We start from the raw sequence: 22118 nt of genomic DNA, 5'->3' as shown, positions 1-22118 counted from the left end.
ACATCACAGTGATGGAATTTAGTAGAATGAATGAAGAGGGTAGGGGAGGCTATCTGAAGGCCAGGTTTTTAAAATGTAAGGATTAGAAATAGTGTACATTGCACACCTAGTGTATTGTAGTTCCTCAAAAAGTGACGGCTATATTACCATCTCATGAATTGTTCTACTTAAGCTTATAAACCTAGGTGACATAAACATATATTCTCATTTTAAAAGAAACAATTATAAAAGTCCCCATTACTGTCCTCTTGGGTAATCTAGAAGTAAACCACAGGGTAAACCACCCTCTCAAAGAGGCACTGCTTTTTTCATTTGATGGGTTAGAAAATTAAATAGGGGTCTGTCTCAGTTGGTTTGAGTTGCTGTAACAAATTGCCACAGAATGGGTAGCTTATAAACAATGCAAATGTATTTCTCACAGTTCTGGAGACTATAAGTTTTAGATCAGGGTGCTAGTGTGCTCAGGTACTGGTGAAGGCTCTCTCTGGATTGTGGACTGCTAACTTCTCACTCTGTCCTCCTATGATGGAAGGCATGAGGGGGACATTGTGGGGTCTCGTTTATTAATTTGTAATTTTATTATTTATTCACTTATTTAAATTTTAGTTAACATACAATGCAATATTGATTTCAGGAGTAGAATTCAGTGATTCATCAGGTACATACCACACCCAGTGCTCATCACAAGTGCCTTCCTTAATCCCCATCACCCATCTAGCCCATCCCCCACCCACCTCCTTCCATCAGTCCTCAGTTTGTTGTCTATCAGTAAGAGTCTCTTATGGTTTGTTTCCCTCTCCTCTTTTTCTTTGTCCCTTCCTCCTATGTTCATCAGTTTCCTTTCTTAAATTCCACCTGTGAGTGAGATCATCGGGGATTTGTCTTTCTCTGACTGACTTATTTCACTTAGCAAAATCCACTCCAGCTCCATCTGGGGTCTCTTTTGTAAGAAAACTAATCTCTTTCAGTGGCTCCCAATATGTGTAGAATTAATAGGGTGATGTACAAAACTCTTCATCCTCTGGCCTATCCAACCTCCTAAAATATTCCCTATATGTCTTTTATGCCACATTCATAACCCTCTGTATTTCTCACCTGGGGTCTCTGTGGCAGAGTAACTGGCTGTCCACTTAAGTTCATATTCCTTCTTCTATAGTATACAGTTATCGCTAGGGTGTAGCTTTTCAGGTACAATCTACATCTTCAGTCCATTTGCATCGAGTTTCTACCCACGGAACAAAGGATGAAGTGACTGGTATCACTCTCAGCTAAGGCTGTTAGAAGCAAATGTATGTTCTCCAAGCTCTTTTCCTTCTACTTGCTGGATGCAGAGTTTTTGAAGTCCTAGGAGATGTTAAAGTCACCAGTTGGAAAGGACCCTTCATTCTAGAAACATCAGTTAAGGATAGTTGATTCCTGACCAGGAACAGCCACTGTGGACTGTTGTGTAGTGAGAAATTAATTTCTATTTCATTAAGCTATTGAACATTTAGGAGGTATATTTAGTTATAATAGCTGGTATTATCAAACTGATATATCATCCCAGCCATCCAATCTATCTAGCACGTTCTTCCCACTACGGGTATCTATTGTTCAAAGATGAGCTTAAATGCAACCTCCTTCATAGCTCCTCCTGAACCCCTCAGTCATAGTTAATATCTTCCTCCATTGCATTTCCCTTGCTGTTTGTCTTATGTTATAATTAATCCTGTCCATGGAAGTATTCACCACTAAATTATGAGCTTCTGTGGGCAGGAACTCTATCTTAATCACTTTGTACTCTCCAGAGTGTCAAGCACAGTATCTCACAAACAGTAGGTGCTCAATAAATGTCTGTTACATTAAATCGAATGAAATCGAATTCATATATCTGAATGATTAATATGTTTCTTTCATTCAAGATCTTAGGGCTGGTATTAAAAAAAAAGAAATCTATTACTTCAGTCTGACTCTTTAACTTGGCAGATTAGAGTGGAATAAAAATGTGTCCTGGATAAAATGAAAATGCATTGTTTTACATAAGATATAGCAATTTTGAGAAATACATTGATTTAATGTACTTAGGCCAGTGAAAAATCTGTTGGTTTAAGCTAACTGCCATTAGTTTCAATTAAAATGTATCGATTTGGGTAAATGTTGGTTAGGATAAATGTTGCCTGACTGTGGAAAAAAAAAAAAAAAAAAAAAACGTTTGCTTAAGTTTGCCTTGGAGCACAGTCAGAGAGAGAGAGGTGGGGTAGTGGTTGGGGGAGCGCAAGAGTGCGCGTTTAAGGCAACCACGCAGATTTTTCTCCCTGTGCATGCTCCACTGGAAGACGCCAAAAGGGAGCACCAATTAGTGGGTCACTGGCCTTTGACTTTATATTAACTACACTCCGTATGTGAGTAAAGTAGCATTGAAACTAAAGTTTGCTTAAATTAAAATGCTTCTATGGAAGGCCCAAGCAGGTCAGTTCCATTAATTCATTTAAAAAGTGAAGTAATTCAGTTATCTCATTTCATGGTGAAAGAACAGCTGGGTTTAGTTTGGGGATGACATTTTTTTTTTCCTTTTTGACAAATGGTTTCGATGCTTTGATTAGGTTAAATATTATGGCAAAGCCATTTTTTTCCTTATGTGGTCATAAACCATTGAATATTGACAATTTCATATAGTTCAGTTCAGTGGATACTGCCTAAGGGTCATTAGAGAAATAAATAGATTGTACTTTGTTTTCATTGATATTTTAAATTATAATTATTTGTTTCTCTTTCTTATCTTTGAGGACAGGCACTACACGCATACACGGAAGCACACAATACATGCACAGATACTCACAAATGTACACTCCGTGTATGTATGTATTTATGTACGTATCTCTCACCATCATCTCTTGTCTCTTTGTTTACAATCCCAAGGAGGTAAAAACCCAAGATGTACAGATACTCTGTAAATATTTGAGAGAGGGCAGAAATATAGTCCTGAAGATATTAGGTGGTAGTGGATAAGTCAGAACAAAGGGAACAAAAAGTAATGGAGAATTTCTATTAATGAATTTACTTAACCATTTAAGTGGTTTTCATTGGAGAAATGAATATTTTTTCTTTCTACATGTTTCTAATGACTGGAAGGGAGCAGATGTCTTGTTAGTGAATATTGTATAAAAACATACATAAATTAAGGAAGTGCATAACAAGGAAGTCTCATTGTTAAGGACGCAGAGAAGATGCCAATAGAAATTGGGGAAAGTGATGAAGAAATTTGGGTAATGGAGAGGTAAGAAGTGAGAGGGTAGTAATTGCAAGAACCTATATGTGGAGTATCAGGAAAGGCAAAGATCATTCTATTCATTTATTTAGTCAACCAACAAATATTTAAAGGGAACTGTGCTAGGTAGTGGGAATTCAGTGAAGAAAAAAACAAGATAGCCCAGGACTTCAGAGGGTTTCTAGAATAGTGAAGAGATGGATAGTAAGTAGTCAAATCATTAGAAAAAAATTGTGAACTTGCCATGTAGTAAGCATTGATCCTGCAGTCTATAAAAGGAGGATTTGCCTCAGTGAAAAAGAAAAGGAAGAAAGAACTTGAACTGAAATATAGGAAGTGATAAGTGAAGAGAAGTATGTCCAGAGCAAAGGGAGAACCATGGAGAAAAGTCTCTGGCAGAAGCCAGAAAGCTGGAATGGTGAAAATAAAGACAATTCTGCTGTAGTAGTTGGTGGTCAATGTTGAATGCCTGTTTCTTTCTCGGAGGAGCACAGAACCAATCAAGAGAGGTGGAGGTGGCAGGTAAATGGAGACTGGAATGAGCAAGGGTAGACAGCACGCTAGTGGTGTTACTCAAAGCAGAGGACTCTTCACAAGGAAAAGGCAGCATAGGGGTTAAGTAATCCTCTCTCCCAAAAGATAGACAGAGTGTTTTCAGGTAGAGGATGTAGGCAGGACTAGACGACACAAAGTTGATTTTGTCGGTGACTTTAAATAACTCTATCTTTATCTTAGGAGTAATAAGAAGTGAATAAAGGATTTAAGAGGTATAGGTTGGGAATGACATTCTGAAAAGCAATTTCTAGCCACTGTGAGACAAAAGGATTGGAAAGGAGAGTAGTTGGGAGATTACTGTGGAAATATAGGCAAAAAGATAATAGCTGGACTAGGGGGCGATGATGGTAGTAGAGAAGAGGAGACCTACACAGGCATGAGAACTCTTTAGTACGTAAAACAGACAGGATTTGTTAAAGGGGATCTGTTTGGGGAGTAGTGGGGATATCAACAATGATTTCTGTCATAAAGAATGATAGATCGTGGTTTAATTTAACAAATTGAAAAAACTGAGAGAACCAGGTTTGGAGAGGGAAGATTACAAGCTAGTGCTTGAGCCTATTGAACAATAGATGCCTTTGAAGTTGGCCAATGACTTGCCTCCATATTAATATTTCAAAATTAATTCCTATGCTAGATTTATCCAAACCATATTATTTATACTACATAATTACATGGAAACTTTTTTTTTTCAAAGATCTACCTGTCAAGTAATCATTTAAAATTTCATAATAGTGGAATATAAATCAATGCAGCTTTAGTGTGCTTGTGACTCTCTTAAACTGCTGCTCTATTCAGTGATTATTTTAGACTTCTGAAAGTTGATTTTTTTTCCTTTCTTATGTGTTGTGTTTTTGTGATGTAATCGTGAGGCCTTCTAAACAGCTTTTATGGAAACTCCATTGGAAATAGTGTAGTGGGATTTGATGGCAATCTTTCTTGAATCTAAACAGAAGTGACTTTTTTTATGCTATCACGCATGTGAAGATTAATCAGCAATATCATAAAGATTTCTCAAAGGCAGGAAATCATGTGCAAGCAACTTTTTAAACAAAACGGGTTTGAAATGATTTGCATAGGACCACTGAGTTTAGAAAGAGCCATGATTTCACCTGGCTCACCTTGCCTTCCAGTAAGACCACAAGAAAAACAGCTCAGTGAAAAGAATGTGCCCTGTGTTTAAATAAAGCTTAGAAGAAAATTTCTTTACTCATTTTCTTAGGTTTTCCCCAAAATGTAGCTACTATTTACCACCCCAAAAGTTCTTCTTTACTTCATACCTAAAATCTATCTGCTGGTGGTAAAATTCTTCTCTTCCTTCTTCCATTTACTTTGTTTTCCCTGAATGAGTGGTTTTATAGATGCCACTAAGTTCAAATCTACCGACTACTTAAGGCAAATACGCAAGGCTAAACAATATTGCATTTTAAGTGGAATCTAAAGAAAATCTTCTACTCACAGGTAATAGCCTAAAATATTTTCACAGATTTTTTTTGAATATTCAAGTGCAAATAAACATCATAACTTCTAAAGTGGCTTATGGAACTCATACATAGATAACTCTCAATTATACCTAATGGAGGAAAGTCTGCAAGGAGATATGAAACCTCCAACTAGTAATTTCAAATGTCTTCACTAAAATTTTATGAGGGCAATAGCTGAACTGATTTTCACAACTGTTCTTTTCTTTAGCCTCTGCCCTTCTGGTTAAGGAGCTTCTAACAATCAAATTGACATGGTTAAAAGAGGGAAAGTGAGAGAAGACACAGGCAGCCTATAGCAGGTATTCAACCCACAAATTGAATTATAGACAAAAATCAATCTTCAGATCTCTTTACAAAGTACTTAAAATGCAATTTTGTATTTTTGTGTTAATACAAGACGTATTACCAAATATTTCTCTATCACAGACTTTACTGTAAGCGCGGATCTTATTGGACCTAGTAATTCTCATCCGGTAATGTGAAACCTAAAAAAAAATAAAGACATAAAAATAATTCTACATGAGTTCATATGGTACTTCCTCATGAAATCTTCCAGGACTAAAAAAATCATGGTATCTCTATTATTCCATTGGGATAGACACGTTCTGTTGGTAAAACACTTTAGCTTTATTTTTGTTTTGGCAAAACAAGAACAACAAACAAAAACAAGGTGTGACTACAAGATTACTCAGGATCAAATGAATCCGGTTGTTATTTCAAGTGCTAAAATAAATGATCTGCAGTTGCATGGAGACTATATATGGCTGCATGGACCAAAAGATTTGGGCTGTCAGAAAAGATACACTATAAATTTGTACTGAAAGCCATTGCCATGACAATTTTAATGGAACAGTACTGTTTTACTCTACTGATACTGATTAATGTGCATCATATATCACCTTTGAGTTCCATCAAAATTTGAAACCCATGAAATCTAAGATTTCAAGCTTTCACAACACAGAATCATGATATCTTAGAAGCAGAGAAGACCAGTCTCTTTCCTTGTGCTCTTAAGATTGTTTCAGTTTGGACAATGATTTATTTGGTCACTCCAGCTAATCAGGGACTCTGGTGTGACCTATTCCCTAATGGAGGTGATAAAAGGGTCATGACTACAAGTAGCAGGAACAATTTAAGGGCAGAAGGCACACAGCAGGCCATATCATCCAGATATGCTACTTAGAGGAATAGTTTCTGGAAGCTGTCTCCAATGATTCACATGTGTTAGAAACAGCTGAACAAATTACTATCCCACTTATGTCATTAAGAGTCATCACTATCAGAAATGCAACTAGAATGAACAAACAGTCTAAGACTGGAGATTCCTTAATAACTACAGCTCTTTGTGAGTTTCCAGCTTGGACAAGTTACCATATGGAAAGTGTGTTATCCATGCTGCATAACAAATGACCAAAACCAAGGCATTACCTTGCAGTTTCTGCAGGTCAGGAGTCCAGGCACGGTTAGCTGGGGTTTCTGCTTCAGGGTTTTAACTGGGCTATAACCAAAGTGCCTACAGATTGCCTTCTTATCTGAAGGCTCAATCATAGAAGGATTCAGTTCCAAGTTCATCCAGATTATTGGCAGAATTCATTTCCTCGCACTGTAGAATGTGAACTTTCTGGTTTAGTTTTTGTTTTTGTTTTGTTTCGTTTGTTGCATATTGACGGGAGGCCACTATCTCCAAGAGACTGTCCACAGTTCTCTGCCGTGTGGTCTGCCCTGTAGGCAGTTTACAACATGACAGCTTGATTCTTCAGGGCCAGCAGGGAGGCAAGAGCTCGTTGGCTAACAAGATGAAGTGTTATATTATGTAAACATAATATAGGAGTGACATGTCAACATCTTTGTCATATTTTACTGTTAAGGCAAGTCACAGGTGCCACTCATGCTCAAGGGAAGAGATTACATAAAGACATGAATTCCAGAAGATGGGAAATCATGGGGCCACCATAGAATCAGTCTTCCTCCACATGCCACAAGATTATTTTAACAGGGCAATAGAAATTATTAAATTTTGACTTATATTTTCTAGAAAAGCATAACACTCTTCCAGAAAGAAAGCTAACTGGAGTGAAGTCTTGAGTTATCTATTATAAATTTAATTTTAATCAGAAGCTTAGTTTCTCAAGTGATCTATCTACCATCTACCTTTAGTTTTTCATACTTAGTTCCATGCATAGTCTTCTAGAATGCCTTCTCTGTATCTTACTTCTATTAGACCATTCTCAGGTTGCATAAAATTAAGCTTTCCTTAATTACCCTAGTTCACAGGGATTTCCCTCTCCTCTTCAAGTCAGATGTGTATCAGTTTGAATTTTGACTTTATCACTTATTAGATTTTATGAGCTAGGGCAGGGTATTTAACCTTCCTGAGTATTAGCCTCTTTATTGTTGATGTGAGAATAGTAGTATTTGCTTCACTTCTTTATTGAAAAATTGAAATGTAATTATATACAAATAGCCTGGCCCACAGAACATCCTACTCAAACGTTGTTTCTTTTATTCTGCTACTTTTCTTGCCTTTTTTTACTCTTTATGTCATTCTTTTGACACCCAATATATATTTGTCTACATAGTTCATTTCGTTATATGTATGAGTACATATATCTGGGAGATAAATGTGAGTAATGATTACACATTGCAATCTGTTGAGTGGGAACCTGAAGTTGGTTTTCCAAGTGTGGTGATGGATGTATAATGATCCATCTGTATTCTCTTTCCCAATCTCTGGAATAAATTGCAGTACATCAGTGAGATGACCAGTCAGATTATGTTTATCCAATATTTGATTATTTTATTATAGAATTAATTTATAGTGCCTATCCTTATTATCCTGGGCTGTTATATTCTAATCCCTGGGCCTCTTTTCTTGTTTTTTTTTTTTTTTTTTTCTTATACTTCCTAATTGCCTTTTGGAGCTCTCCAGGGAGGAAAATATTCAGAGTCCTCGCTCATAGTTTTAGGGAGCAGATAGCTTTTTTATGATACCTGCCAGAAAATTTTAATTATGAAAATTCCTCATTTTATAATTTCAGTGAGAAAATACACACACACACACACACACACACACACACATATTTTAAAGTAAAGTAAGTCCTATGCCCAACACAGGACTTGAACTTAGCACCCTGAGATCAAGAGTTACATGCTCTACTGACTGAGCTAGCCAAGATGCCCCAAGAATATTCTTTAAGGAATATCCTGGCATTGGTTTTGAAGGTTACTTGACTAAGATTAATAGTAAGTAGCATAAGATATTTCCTCCTAAAAGAGTAACTTTCATAATTTTTTCTTAAAAGTATTAAAAAAATTTGTTATTACATAAATAAAGGCGTAGACTTGACCTCACGATTTTATAATTTCAAATGGAATAAATAAGTTATACAGACTTGAATTCTAATTCTGATTTTATCACTAAGTAGCCAGCTGGCTATGAGCAGGCTATTTTTATCATCTTGAGCCCAGGTTCTTTGTTTAACTGAAGGATTTGGATAAAATGATTCTGAAGTTCCTATCAGCTCTATAATTCTATAATTTTGGAGAGTTAGTTGCATTTCCATTTGTTTATTCCTTTTTATAAAGTTGCATTCATCCACACTTTATTGTAACTTTCATTTTTCTCTTTCTTTATTCCCAAGTTTATATATATGCTGGTTTGGGAACAGGATATGTTTTCTGTTAAAGTCTCATCCATTTTCACATAAATTTATGCTGGTCAGGAGGTAAAGTAAGATACCGATTTCCAACTAAGAGAAGATAATTAGGGGTCCTTTTGAACACATTTACTTCAAAGAGCTAGAACTTCTTTCTGTTATCAACACCAAGGATACAAATGAGGACATCAATATCAATCAGCACAAATTTCAAGACTGAATCTAAGCAAAAAGTTTTAAGTTGTTTGTTCAGAAGTAGAAAGAGATGGGCCCAGGGGAGGACCATAGGTATCTTTTAACATTCAAGTAGTAGAAGTTTGCATTTGAACAGAAAAACTGTGTTGCAAAATCTAAGCACATCCAGTAACTGACTTCTGAATTCTTGATCTACAAGACATTCTTCCTAAATGTCTAGAATATTAACGGATGGGAAAGATGGCCAGCATATGTCTATCACTGTTCTCGACACTGAGCACAGACACATCTGACAAGGCTGCTATCCAGTCATTCAAGTGTGGCTAAAGGCGCTCATTTCTGACCTACAGTCTGTTCCATGCTGACTACAAATACGGTTTGTCTTCCCAGGGCCAGCAGAGCCACCCAGGGAACCCGTCACTCAGGAATTGACAGAGACACAGTCACTTTGCCTTCAAAGTTACATCACGTCTTTATTCAAATTTACATTCTCCACTTCTGGGAAACTCGTGGTCCCTCGACCAATCATCTCTAAATGTCAGATGGGATTCTTGCTGTCTTTGTTTTTTTCTGAATAATAAACATCAGTAAAATCTTCAAGCCTAAGGACACTGGCACCTGGGTGACCATCTTCCATAATACCCTTATTTCACAGAGCAAAAGAAGAAAGGCTCACACAAGGAAGTGATTTGCTCAAAGCCAAATAGGAAAAGGCAGAGCTGGAATGGTATCTTACGTTTCTTGACTTTCAGTTCCAAAAAAATTTCTCTGACTTCATGCCACATCAATGAGATTCCTTGGGTGTGTTTCATACTGATATATTTTTTTATGTGCATCTGCTATGATTAGCCCGGTATGACCTTCACAGCTTATTATTATCATTAATATCCTCATAAGTTGAGCTTGATAATAAGCGACAAATAAGGTAAATAATTATGGTTAGACTTGCAATCTCAGTATACTGATTCTATTAAAAGAACTAATCTTATATGGAAAGAGTACTTCATAGACTTAAAAAGTACACTTATATATTTGACCACTTCCATATATATTTTTCCCATTTAAGACAACCCTGTGAATTCAGCAAAATGATTGGACCCAAAGGCTGACAATGACTATGGTAGCAGGTTCACTTTGTCATATAGAAATACTTACTCATCCAAGTGTAGAAGTGAAACAGTTAATACAAGCATCCTGATTAATAGTGATGCCTTAGATACACTATCTAGACTTTTTTTTTAACTGCATTTAAAAAAAAATTTATTCAAAGCCACTTCAAACAGGATTTCATTCTACTTCTCATCCCACTTTATAATTCAGTTATCAAAGGTTGATGGTGCAGTAACAGTTTACATTGAACTGAAATGCCAGACATTTAAGTTAATTTAGTATACACTTTAGTTATCTCATAAAGAATTTTAAGCCACTTACAACACAAATAAAATATAAGTAGAAAATCAACAACATGTAAACATAAAAAAATATAGGTCATAAAAACAAATTTAGATGTTAATTGGATTTCCCATTCACCTCTCAACTTCCAAGAAACAAAAGAAAAAGAAAAATCATGTATACATTATACAATACTTATAAAATATCAAGAAGAATCTGGCAATATTAAAAGTATCTAGACTTCTGAAGACAAGAATGCACCGAAACTGAACACAAGTACACTGTAAATGGTTTGTTCTTTCTTCAGTCATTGAAAGGGCATTTGGGGTATGGTGAGCCCTTGGCATGTAGTGTTGAATATCTCCTGTAGAGCTGCAATATGAAAGATGCGGAACTTGAATGCCCAATTGCCCGATATACTGGCCTCATTGAAAGACTAGGATTGATTATCTCTACTGTCTCTTTTAGCTCTAATTTCATTGACTCTGATTCACATGGAAGCTGTACATGAGCAACATCTGTGAATTTCAGATTTAAATCTTCTATTCCAGGCCTCCAAACAGGGCCAGACAACCAATAGCAAATATCCATTAAATAGTTACATGATTGATTTTAGTGACCTCTCTGGATGGCTCTTGCTTTATGATGTTGAATTCAGTGAAATCAGGATCCTCTCGTTTAGAATGTCTTCCTTTCTGGCAATTCCTGAGGCCTTTTGTCCGTATGTCCCTAGGTGTGCTTTTCTTCATTGTTTCAGAGGGCAAGCTACTAAATAAGTGCTTCCCAGAGGGAGGGGAAAGTTATTTGGAAGAGCTGGACTCTGTCAGATAAGTGAAAACTTTTATAAATAACTGACTTGAAACTGAGAGAGAAAAAGGTTTTTAAATCAAACTGCTAAATTAAGAAGCTTAATTTTGGCACTTCGGCTGACTGAGTTGTTTATGGGAGTGTTTATGCTAACAATTTCCCTGCATCCACAGGGCATCAGGAGTGGGAACTGATAAGATAGTTTCAGGGGAAGCAAGGACTGTTGCACTCCAGTAGCTGTGTCTTCAAAAAGCAAGTAGGGAGTGCTCAGTCTAGGGCTGTTCAGTCCCCTGCTGGCACCAGATAGCTACAGGATACTGACTTCCTCCAGTGTGCACCCTCCTTGGACGGACAAAGCCAGTGCCTCTACTTCTTGTGGACTTCTCCAGTTTACCACTAAAAATAAAAATAGTGAGAACCCTTTGTTGGGGAAAAGGAGAAAGACATTATTGTTGGACATAAGGCCGCTAAATTGGGGTATAGACTATGACTCTAACCTCAGGTTCTAACAATAACGTGGGTGAAAAAATTGTTGACTCTGGAGCTTTTTTTGCCATCTAGAAATGGGAGTATGATCTTTTCTGTGGACTCCATAACGCTCTGCACCTCTAGAATTTTCTTAGTTCATCATTTTAATGTTAAATATATTTCAATGATTTATGTTTTGATGACCTAAAAATTACTTTTGGTACTAGGCCTAGTAATTTCATTTGGGGAAGTTTACGTATGAAAATAATGAGACATTTGCAAAAGTATTTATCTATCAGAATGTTTATTTTACCATTATTTGTGGTGGCAAAATTTGGGAATAAATTAACTTCACAGTATAAAATGATTGAATACATGCATCATTGTTTATCCCTATAGTACAAAGATACATCTATTTAAATTCTATTGTTGAAAAATATTTAATGGCATTAGAACAAGTATCAGGTGAATTCCAAAGAATAAAATCAGATTACAAACAGTAAGGAGATACCTCAATTTTGTTAAAGACAAAGACTGAGTGTGTTAAAGATATATGTGTATAAGATGGAATATAAAAATGACTGGAGAATTCTGTTTCAAAATTTCAAGGGTTATTTCTCTTTGATAGTTATTAGTGATTTTTATTTATTATTATTCTATAATTTTTAATGCTTTTGGCAAAAATCGATTACATTTGTAATAAGACATAAACATGATTAATTTTATTTAAAGATCACAAGAAAAACCCCACAATATGTACACATCCTCACTTTCCTTCATGCTTCTGCTTCCCAACAGCTCAGGAGCATGAAGGATTTTTACGTCTTGTGACAAATGATATGCCATTACAACAAGTTTCCAATAGTTAGTCACTTCCATTTATTTTGTGTATGAACCATAGATGTCAGGGCTAGTGGAGACTCCAGAAGTCCTCTGATTTTCTCAAGTTATGTTCCTGAGTCTCAGAAAGGCTAAGGATTTGTCAACTGTTATAAAACAATGATAGAAAAAATAAGAATATGAGCTGTCCTTTTTCTTTTGTTGTCCCCTTGCACCTCAGAAATTTGAAGGAGTTCCAGGAATCATTCATTGGCACTTTTTAATCTTTTTCTCCAAGTAGTTACAAATATTAAGAATAAAAAATTTCCAGACCTGATTCACAATTAGGTATGTAGCACAAACATATCTGAAAGGAATGTAGTGATGTAAATAAAGAGAAACCCTTAAGTGATCTAAGACATTATGATTCTTAAAAGTTGGGGGCTATTCCCACCAATGTCAAGGGCAAAGGCTCAAGTACCTTTCCAATCGCAAAGAGTACAAATAGAATATTTTTGTTGCATAGCCCTTGAGGAATATGAGGCAGTCCTTTCCTCTAGATTTCTGCAGAAGCGTACCTGGACATCATGGGACCTGAAAAGTATTGCATTAAATCGTTTAGTAATTGAACTTAAAAGGTAGCTTTTCACTATGGAGTGTGAGCAAGTATATGCATTTACCTCTATTCCTCATCTCAAAGAGCATTTGCTGATCATGTGATATTGCAGCTCAATGACCAAAATCGCTTTGACGATTTGTGGCCAGTGTTTGTCCCCAGGATGTAAGTCACAAGGGATACAACATGGCTGACATCCAGGAAGATCACGAGAACCACACAACCACTTTGGCACCCCTTCAAGAATTGCTCAGCAAGGAGCTCGTGATTGCTGACCATCTGGTTGGAAACCCTGACAATAATTTGTTTAATATTAGAGCTAATATGATGTCTGTCAGTAGGAAGCATTTTGTGGGATTGTAATCACCATGGTAGTCCATGTTAGGTAGACTCTTATTATTGTCTTTGTTTTCACTCACTCCTTCGTTTCTGGAAATTAATTCTAGGCTATCATCTTCCATAGTCAATATTTTCTTATTGGAAATTAGAATTCAATGTAACTAATTGTTTATGATCTTAAATGTTACAGGAATAGATAGGTGGAGAAGATTATATAGGACTCTGGAATTTAGTGCTTCTGAGGATGATAGACACTGTAGGAACTATTAGCCATGATTTTGTCAACATGATTCTAAATGTGAAAAGTTCTATCTAAGCCTAAATATTTCAGGATACATTTATTCATTATAGTTTGTAGAAATATGCACACCTCAATTAGATGTTATATAGGCTTACATTTCATGCCAAAAATAAAGAAATGAGGCTTGAGATGAAGGAACATTCTGAAGGTCATAGTGGCAGAATGAGACCTAGCACTTCATTTTGACTCCAATTCCATGTGTTTTCTTTTAAGCTGACCAAACTGGCTCACACTTCTTAAAAGCTTCCAATATGGCTCTTGGGGGTTGGGGGAAATACAAAAACCTTTTAAATATCAATTGTATAGGGGCACCAGGATAGTGCAGTCTGCTAAGCATCTGACTCTTGGTTCCGGCTCAGGTTGTGACATGGATTTTCCTCTTAATCATCTCCAAACAAGAATAGAAGTGGTGGTGCTGGAAATAGTCTGTATATTCTCTTTCATTCTAATGGATTCTTTCAACATAGGTAGAGGCACCATGACCAGACTCTGACAGAGTTAATGTCTGGGTGTGGAGAAGAGATGTGATCTTTCCATAGTGCTGAAGTGTCATTTAAATTATGTCCTGAAGTAGTGAGTGACTAAAAACTTTTCTCAAGAAATCTGAGTAATGCGAGGAATGAATTTCATGTGGAGGAGAATAGAGGAAGCACAAAATGGGATGAAGGGAAAGACCGTGGTAGATAGGCATGACCTCTCACTGACTACAGAGAGAAAAACAAGAGATTTTCTTTTGATGTGGTGGTCAGCCTTTGCAGTTTGAAGAAAAGATTATTTTCTCTCTAGTAAGTTAGTAGGCAAATGGTACTCATATCCCCACCCAAGTGTGTCTACCTCTCCCTGATGGTAGGCTTAGGTCTTAGACATCCAGGAATATTTTCTCCAGATAAAACCTCGGGAAAACTTACACAGTCCTCTAGATGTTAATTTTAAAATAATCATAGACTTTCTGATCAGTTCTTCTGGAATAGAAGCACAAAACAGAATAAGGAATGACATGAGTAATTAAAATCCTTCATATTTGAGACAGGCACCATGAAAAGGTGCTGGAGACACAAAACTGAATGAGATTTTTATTGCACAATTTAGTGAGAAAATTTTTCTTTCTTTGTTTCAAAGTTTTCATTCTTTGTTTCTATGTATTTATTTATTTATTTATTTATTTATTTAGATTTTATTTATTTGTGAAAAAAAAAAAAAAAAACAGAGAGAGGCAGAGACATAGGCAGAGAGAGAAGCAGACTCCCTGCAGAAGCTTTATGCAGAACTTGATCCCAGGATCATGACCTGAGCCAAAGGCTGATTGATGCTCAACCACTGAGCCACTCAGGTGTCCCTCACAATTAGTTTTCATTGACTTCTAGGTATTGCAGTAAACAATTTCTGTCCATTTTTTCACTTGATCCTCAGAACAGTCTTATGAGCTTGACATTAGTTTCACTATTGTTTTAGGTGAGGAAACTAAGACTAACAGAAGTTTTAAAAGATATCCAGAGATGCCTGGCTTACGGCAGAGCTGAAATCCAAATCTCTCTGATTCCACGGTCATATTCTTCACAATTCACCGATATAGGGGGGTATGTGTGACAAGTGAAGTATGGAAAAATGCTGGCTGGGTTTCAGGAAATAACAAAACTTCCAAGCCTCTTTCAAGTCTAAATAAGGTGATCTATAGTAGTGAATTGAGGTAGAAGAGATGGAAGGAGCAAACAATGACATCACACCTGATCTTTGAAGTACAAGAAGAAGATCATCAAGCATTATATATAGAGTCAAGGGCATTTGCAAAGTTCTAAATGATCAGTTTTTAATATAACTTTTCTTATAGGATGTGTGCTGAGAACATGGTAAACAGTGAGGTGAAGGGATAAGAAAAGACACTTGAAGGGTAGATGTTAATTACCATGGAAACTTCTTATTTACTATTAAAGTAGTTAAATTATATCCCATGGGCAATGGCAAATAAATTACTGTGAGATTTTACATAAGGTAGTAACATTTATGTTGTAAGATAATTCTAATGGAAATGTGGAATTTATAAAATCATTCTTCCCATTAGAGATTGATGCCAGCCCATAGTACTGCATGCAGGTTTTGTGAGATGTAGCGCGGTGGAGCGTAGGACACAGAATACCTGGGGTCTTCAGGCTATGACCTGTTTTGCTTTTGTTTTGCCCTGTGTTATTTCTTAGATCAAGTAAACTCTAAGAAAGCTAATATTTTATAGATTGGCTTTCATGGGGTTAATCCCAGAATATATATAATATATTATATATATATAATATCATATATATCACTTTCCTTCTTTTCTGAGGAAGACAGTATCATTGGCAATCTACTCAGTTACTCTGGTTCTCATTAGCCTATTTATAGATTGCTTTGGTCCTCCACTTTTTCACTGTCTCTGTTCTATTACCAACCAGGTAACCATTTTATTGCTCATTTACACCTTCACTAGAGAAAAAAGATGTGACAGACAAACAGTCAACATTTTATTTGCTTGCAACTCTTGTAAAAAGTTTAGTAAAGGGATAGCATAAAAAAAGTAATGAATATAATAAGATCTGAGGATGTTCTGTACATTTCATTTCTCTATGCTATGTTTCTTCTAACTTTGTACAATCTAGAGTTTGATTTAATTATTTTATTTATTTTTAAAGATTTTATTTTTCTATTCATGAGACACACACACACACACAGAGGCAGAGACACAGGCAGAGGGAGAAGCAGGCTCCATGCAGGGACCCCGATGTGGGACTCGATCCTGAGTCTCCAGGATCACGCCCTGGGCAGAAGGCAGCGCTAAACCACTGAGCCACCCTGGCTGCCTGATTTCATTTTTTTTTATCTTTTTTTTTTTTATAAATTTATTTTTTATTGGTGTTCAATTTGCCAACATATAGAATAACACCCAGTGCTCATCCCATCAAGTGCCATGGATTGGAAGAATTAATATTGTGAAAATGTCAATGTTACCCAGGTCAATGTACACGTTTAATGCAATCCCTATCAAAATACCATGGACTTTTGTTTTTTAAATCTTAAACTATATCATACTATTTTACCTCCTTCCCCTATTACATTTTCCAGATAATATAGCTGAAGTAAATTCAATGTTAAGTGGATTCCAATGAATATTACATCAAGTTAGTGGCAAGTCTTCAAGTAGAATCCAAATCTCCTAATTCCTTGATATTGTGGTTCCAAATTCAATCTATTCTATACTCTCTAAATATTCACATGGATTAGACACTTTAGGCTAACAGGAAATGACTGGAGTTTCAGGATCCACAGAATAATACTGTTGGAAGTGAAAAGGGCACAAATAATAATTATACCAGGACAACAGGCATAAACCATATTTAGTGAGGCAATCCAACATGTATTTCAATGAAATAAAAGGACACCTTAGTATATGGCCCAAAAAATACTGATTAGAGAGTCTCCAGGGCACACTATTTGGCTGACTTTAACATTTGGTATTACTCAATCAGCTTATAAAAAAAATGACAGGTGACATGTCAAATCACTCTAAGGGAGTCCATGGACCTCTGGTAATCAGTGCTTTTGAAGGCTGGAGAAGTTGGCCTCTGATTCTTTTATACTTCATTAAAAAAATTCCATTTATTTATTTGTTGATTGATTGATTTGTTCATTCTCACAAAATGAGCGCCTGATATGTTTCAGGCTCTGTGCTACAACTTTAACAATGGACCACGTATAATCTCTGTCTTAGAGTCATTCACAATCTAGTGAGGACAGATTAATGAAGAAATATTTACTGTGCTCAGGGGTAAATTCCATTAGAATAATTAACAATGGTTTGGGAAACAAAACCTTACTATTCCTTAAGAAATTGTCCAAAACTGCACTAATGAATCCTCCGGGTAGATGGGGGGAAAGTAAATAAAAACACAGAGATTGAAGCAACTCTTGTTAGGTATATTAGGTCTAACTATGCCAGTTTGGGGTTTATCCTGGGAATAATAAAAATCCATCAGTGCTTTTGTTCTTCTTTAAAGCAGGTAAAGGATACAAACACACCTTTGTTTAAAAATGCAATTCTGCTGGTAGTATTAAGGGAAGTTGACCCTATATAATGTTTTTCCCTTGCTTACTTTTTTTTTTGAAACCTAAGTATAATAAAATGATACATATTTAAACTACATACTTAACTATACTTAAATTAGGTATTTGCTTTTGTTACAGAGATATTGTCCAGCCTTTCTCTTCTCATTTTACTCCCTTACTTTTTAATGCTCATATCTTTATCTTAAACATTTTTTCCCAAAATCCTATATTATAGTGCCTTTTTTATAAGGTTAAATCAGCATTCTCTTTATCCTTCTACTTTCTCAGAAACTATTCTTGAGATTTTTCTTGCTTTGGTTTATTTTTACTGACAAGATGAAGCCAAATAAATATTTTTTCCTCCTGTAATCTTTTATTTTGATTGATATTCATTCATTCTTATAGTCTTTGATCAGAAAGAAGAGAGAGCTGCTTGCATTGTCATTAAATGTGCTGAGTCATTTGTAATTTTCTTTGAATGCTGAGGGCTCCAATGTCAGAGATGAGGTCCAAGTCTGGTTGGTTTTTGAATATAATTGAGTCAAATTACATATTCTTATTGTACATCCTAATTTTTAATGAAGCTGAAATAAGAAGGGGTTGTAAGGGGGCATGTAGTTACAAAATCTTTCATGAGGTAATAGAGAAATAGTGATTTATATCTTTCAATATTGTATTCTTAAGTAGAAAAGCTACTTTAAAAAGAAACCAGAGGAAAAATAGAAATTGAAAGAAATATGGAAAAACTCTGGTTTTAAAAGAAATGGTCTAATTTCAAAAGATGAACTAAAAGAGTTCTTTTTTCAAATGAATTTTAGAATCATTATTTGCTTTTCAGAAGTAGAGTATATCTGTGTGGTATGGTGATGCTGTTCCCAGTGGCCTTTCTTATCCTGTTTGAATGACTTTAAATTTCTAGTAGGTGTGGCAGATTTAAAATGTGGTTACAATATCTTTAACTCCTACCATTAGGAATATATTTCTCCACTTCTTGAATCTTGGGTTGGACATGTTGCTTGCTTTGACTGAAAGGAAATTAGGAAACATGATAGAACCCAGGAGTGAAAAGGTGCTTTCCATTCCTCTTGCTGCTTTTAGAACCCAGCTACCTTGTGAAGAAGACTGGTACAGCCTTCTAGATTTTGGAGAATGGTAGCATTGTTGCCAATCACCAGAAATGTGAATGAGATCATCCAGGACCAGTGAGCCCCAAGTCAATCCAGCGGCTCACTGCAGTTGTATGAGTAAATCCAGATAAGCTGATCAGAGCTGCCCAACTGAGCCCAGCCCAAACTGCCAACTCATAGAATCTAGAAGTGAATCATCAATTATTATTAAGTCACTAAGTTTGAGGTTGACCTATAAGCATCAAAGCTAACATCATGGGTTACTGTGTCTCCACTTGTGATAGGTTGAATTCTAAATTGGTTCCCAAGATTCTACCCCTGCACACCTTATATAATCTGGGAATATTAAGGGGTATCACTCCCGTGATTAGGCAAAGTTGAATGGATTCTACAGATGTAACTAAGGTCTCTGATTAGTTGACTTTGAGATAGTCAAGAGGAGATGGTTGTGAGTGGGTCTGATCTAATAATATATACCCTTAAGAGATCAGAGGGACTTCAAGCAGAAGCCCTTGAAAAAAGAATCTGCAGTATTGTAGAGATGTTCACATGACAGGGAATGGTGAGCAGGTTTCAGAGCCCCCAGGTGACAGCCAGCAAGGAAATGGGAATCTTACTTTTCCTGCTGAAAATTTTCAACCATCAGTAGCTGGAAAGAAGACCCTGAGCCACAGATGAAATCACAGCTCTGTTCAGCTCCTATGTTTCAATCTGATGAGACTTTGAGAAAAACACCTGGATTCCTGGACTCCTGGCTCGTTGAAATGGTGAGATAATTTGTGTTACTTTAAGCTAACTTTGTGGTAATTTGTGATACACCAAGAGAAGATAAATATGCCAACCTAGCCCTTCAACTATTAGGTATGGTCAGAACTGATGATCCGTTTACAGGTTTCTTTGCCAGGTTGTATATCTTGGCAAATGAGAGTAGTGAGATTCCTTGGCTTGGAGAAAGCCATTTTCTCTTCCTCTAGGCTCATAGAAAATGTAGCTTCCTTCAATGTCATGTGAATATAAAGCAAAAAAGGAAGATTTTATCTATAAGTGATGAGCTCTTCAAAAGCTAATGTTCAATTGGAGTCAGAGGATTAGATTATATGACCTCTTGAGGGAATTTCTTGCCCCCGTAATGTTGTGGCTCAGAATAATGTCATCTTTTCTTGGTCCTAAAAGTGCTGAAAGGCACTCAAAATTATAAGTCAAAGTGCATGACTGATGGGCTTGTTAATGTTGAAAAGGAAATGGCTTGTTCTCTATTATAACACAAACAAAAGGAGCATAACTTCCACCAAGCAAAACAAAGACTAGAGGAAAACTGTCTACTGATAAAATAAATGGCATAATGAAGCCAGTAAAAGTCCCAGCTGGTTACAAACACGATAGAGCCTAGCCAGATCTCCATGTGGCAGAATGGATGCAGAGCTTTCTCTGACAGAACAATGACAAGAGATTTCAGTGAATATGCATTGATTTAGCAGGGCCTCGGACAAATCCATCTTTACTGAGTGGCATATACAAGTTCCCTGTCATTAAGTACAAATCAAAGCATTTAAAATGCATGCAAGAAAAATTTTTCAATCCTGCAAGGCTTAGCACCATGCAGAGAGCACCATAGGACATCAAATTTTTATAGTGTTATTCCTGTACCGCTTGCCTGGATCCATCTCACTCTCCACTCCCTAATTTGCACTTGATTCTTCTAACTTCTGACCTTTTGATGTGTTCACCCTGGCACTTTTGTAGTTATAGCCTTTGCTTCCTTTCTTGAATCTGATTTACATTTCCCACTGAATATGCTGTCTCTATCCCATAATGCTTAATGCTGAGATCGTCTACTTGTTTAGGTGGCCATCTTCTTCATTGGGAATGCTTTAGACTGAGACGGATTTTTGGCACAATCACTCCCCATGTAAATATCATTGTCACAAAACCATTCTAATGCTTGAAATGTTTCCGGTTGTCTTTATGGAGAGTGAGGATTTTGAAGTAGGACTAGTGGAGGAGTCATTTATTCATTCAACAGATTTTAATTAAGCACCTACTATATTTTTGGCACGATTTTAGGATCTCAGAATATATTGGGAAAGAAAGCAAAGATCCCTGCCGTTTTAAATTATTAAGGTGTAATATTTATAGGCCTACTATTACTAGAAAATTGGTAGCAAGAAAGGGAAGATTGGAATCCATGTAAGAATTTAGGTACAGAATTGAGGCCTTATGAAGTATAATCGATCAGACTAGGAACTTTATCTACATTATGTATATCTTTTAATCTTTACAAAAATAACTTGAAGTGGGTATTATTATCTCTAAAACCGCACACACATTAAATGGTGACATTTGAATTTGAACCTATGAATAAGGTCTTGATTAACCATGAATAAATATTGTGATAGAAGTTAAAGAACATGAAGTTTCAAGGCAAAAAGACCTGAATTTAAGATTTTTCTCTATTAGCTACTGAGATTGTGACTTTTGTGTCCTCTCAGGTAATATATCCAGTTATCCATGATCTTTCATGGCCTAAACAGCATAGATATGAGGTAGTTATGCTGGTCTTTCCCATACTTTTATTTTTGTAGGTAGTATAAACCTAAAAGAGCCTATCCACATCGCACCCATCTCTAGTGGCAATACTGACTCACAGAACCTTAAAGGACATTTTCTGCCAAAGGTTCTCACTTCTAAAATAAGGGGTTAATGGGGCACCTGAGTGGCTCAGTCAGTTAAGCATCTGCCTTCAGCTCAAGTCGTATTCCAGTGTCCTGAGATTGAGCCCTGCATTGGGCTCCCTGCTCATTTGGGAATCTGCTTCTCCCTCTCCCTTTGCCCCTCCTCTCTGCTCATGCTCTCTTTCTCTCCTGCACTCTCTCTCTCTCTCTCTCTCAAATAAATAAGTAAAATCTTAAAAAAATAAATAAATAAAATAAGAGATTTGCCCTCATTCAAATCCTACTCTCTACCTTGTCACTCCCTATCATCTCTATTACTGGTTCCCAAACTTATAGTATGAGACTCACTTGGAGAACTTATTAAAACAT

The 22118-nt window shown here is 36.3% G+C and overlaps 2 long non-coding RNA genes across 5 annotated transcripts in view; one reads left to right on the top strand and one right to left on the bottom strand.

The window, feature by feature from the left end:
* LOC144303163 (uncharacterized) overlaps positions 1–22118 on the top strand; it is a 250781-nt gene that overhangs the window by 125184 nt on the left and 103479 nt on the right. For 2 of the 4 annotated variants that reach the window (XR_013370199.1, XR_013370186.1), the window contains one exon: positions 5495–5624. The exons of the other annotated variants lie outside the window; for them this stretch is intronic. This is a non-coding gene — a long non-coding RNA (uncharacterized LOC144303163). Of the gene's footprint in view, positions 1–5494; positions 5625–22118 lie in introns of those variants that run through there. 4 annotated transcript variants of the gene reach the window in all.
* The window catches only part of LOC144291275 (uncharacterized), a 57788-nt gene continuing 47871 nt past the window's right edge, over positions 12202–22118 (bottom strand). Inside the window, exon 6 of the long non-coding RNA XR_013358590.1 lies at positions 12202–13217. This is a non-coding gene — a long non-coding RNA (uncharacterized LOC144291275). The remainder of the gene's footprint in view (positions 13218–22118) is intronic.

This window comes from Canis aureus, chromosome 2 (assembly GCF_053574225.1).
Source record: "Canis aureus isolate CA01 chromosome 2, VMU_Caureus_v.1.0, whole genome shotgun sequence".
In the NCBI taxonomy this organism is placed as follows: Eukaryota; Metazoa; Chordata; class Mammalia; order Carnivora; family Canidae; genus Canis; species Canis aureus.
Note: the sequence above shows the minus strand (reverse complement) of the source record. Positions and strands in the feature narration are given on the sequence as shown.